Source organism: Schistocerca nitens, chromosome 9 (genome assembly GCF_023898315.1).
Source record: "Schistocerca nitens isolate TAMUIC-IGC-003100 chromosome 9, iqSchNite1.1, whole genome shotgun sequence".
Taxonomy (NCBI): domain Eukaryota; kingdom Metazoa; phylum Arthropoda; class Insecta; order Orthoptera; family Acrididae; genus Schistocerca; species Schistocerca nitens.
Genome location: NC_064622.1, coordinates 354,896,298 through 354,898,564, shown reverse-complemented (window position 1 = coordinate 354,898,564; position 2,267 = coordinate 354,896,298). Strand labels below are relative to the sequence as shown.

At 42.4% G+C, this 2,267-nt stretch overlaps 1 non-coding gene across 1 annotated transcript; it reads left to right on the top strand.

The window, feature by feature from the left end:
- Positions 1 to 798: 798 nt before the first annotated feature.
- Positions 799 to 876, top strand: Trnag-gcc (transfer RNA glycine (anticodon GCC)). The gene is given in 2 exon segments: positions 799 to 836; positions 841 to 876. It is a non-coding gene; the product is annotated as a tRNA-Gly (tRNA).
- The last annotated feature ends 1,391 nt before the right edge of the window (positions 877 to 2,267 follow it).

The window sequence follows — 2,267 nt, the reverse complement described above, 5'->3', positions numbered from 1 at the left end:
CAGTTGCACTAAATTATGTTTATTTTAAACCTTGACCATGGTTTCAGCTATAATAATATAGCCTTCTTCAGAAGTCATACACACTAATAAATGAAAATTGTCTTAGCCCAGCGTCTGCGTCAAGACCAATAAAATAACTTCAATAGACATAAGCCTGTTTCGAACGTAAGTAAAATTACATATGGCACCGTATGTTCTCCGCCACTACCTCTGTTGTACTGCCATGATGAAAATAATGAATTATTAATCTGTCTTTGATTAGTGGGACTGATCACAGTATGCTGTAATTGTTTCACTGGACGTGTGAGTTGTGTTGATGATGACAGACAGTTATACGTGGTACTTGATATCACTCGATAAAAGAAACTAAAACTGAGTATCAAACTTACAATGAAATGAACACCCTTAGCTGCTTACAGGCGTTGACATACGTCAACGGGGACAGATGAAAATGTGTGCCCTGATCGGGACTCGAACCCTGGGATCTCCTGCTTACATGGAAGACGCTCTGTCCATCTGAGCCACCGGGGACACAGAGGATAGCGCGACTGCAGGGATTTAACTCTGGCACGCCTCCTGCGAAACCCACATTCTCAACGTATTGTCCCGCACTACATTCTTCTTCTGTGCGAATGCACAAACAGTGCCCGAATTCTTACGGGAATCGGCAACGCGCCGCGAGTAATGAGTATAATGGGCGGGGGCACTACGAATGTAGTGCGGAACAATACGTTAAGAATGTGGGTTTCGCGGGAGGCGTGTCAGAGATAAATCCCTGCAGTCGCGCTATCCTCTGTGTCCTCGGTGGCTCAGATGGATAGAGCGTCTGTCTGCCATGTAAGCAGGAGATCCCGGGTTCGAGTCCCGGTCGGGGCACACATTTTCATCTGTCCCCGTTGACGTAGGTCAACGCCTGTAAGCAGCTGAGGGTGTTCATTTCATTGTAATTTCATTCTAACGAGCTGCATCGTCACCGATGGTATCTGTCCGAAAGAACAGACACCATCTTAGTGTATATGAGTATCAAACGCCTCCGTAAAAGACCATTTTAGTATTGTTGTCAGGGACTAGCTGGCAAGCTGATGCCATTAAATGTTGTTATAAAGCATTCTAAAGCTTGTAAATAAGAAAAATTTCGCGATGGAAACTGAAACAATTAAAACATGAAGTTACTTAGGAACTAATTCTTGTAATGTAACTACAAACAGGTTTCGATTAAAGCTAGGGAGGACGCCTAGCATGTCTTTAATGTTAATGTGTGCAGTGCCGTAGTATTCTTCTTTGACGAAACATTAAATACGTTTAAAAATACATTGTACCATCAGGAAAACTATAGTTACTTCAATATATCGATAGATAAAATGGTTTCGCGTATTAATCACACGCCAAAATGTGCATCGTTTAGCGTGCCATCATTTGTAAACAATCTTGGTTTCATATCTCGATCAATTTATGAAGGACAACAGGTGTTACTACTTACATGATCCATGTCACACATAGAACTGGATGCACTACATGTGACACTTTCGTAGATATAAAAACCAATATCTCGAGAACAGACACAGATACCGTTCTGCTCTCACCTTTAAATACAATTTCAGTAGGTTAGCTATATTTCATACGGCGCAATGTATGACATAAAATGAACCATACACAAAGTCTACACAACGCGTTTTCACCTCTCAAACTATTAAAATCTAGTGCAGTGATGTACTTGTTGCAGCACATTAACTGTGACCAGTAACGAATTAATTGGACCTGCAATTTGTGCTACGTGGCGTCTTATGAGACAGCCCCCACTGACACTGTTGTCCCGCATGCAGTGCACTGGATGTTCAGCACCAGTGCAGCGTACCCTGCTGACCAGTTGTGCTTCAGCGTGGTGCCTATGTTGGTCACCTGCACACCTCAACTAATTCTTTCTCAAGAGATTTAACTCACGACGACAACAATAATTTTGAATGTGTAGTCTCATTCTCCATATTGCGGGAATCCAAGTAATTTTACCAGCATTAGGGGATGTAGACCGCGTGGCATATGGAGGTTTGGGTCAGCCCAGAGAGCATGCACGGTTAGCCAAAGCTGACAAAGCGACCGCTCGCGATAAATATGAAATCCGGGTTCCATTACCGGTCCGGCACAAATTTTCGTATTTCACCCATAGGTACTGTATCTGTACCCAATACGTCAAAGAATTCGCAATAAGCAAATAAATTTGACGATATTTAGTACAGTTATAGATCATCAGAAAAGTCTGTTCCTTCAGA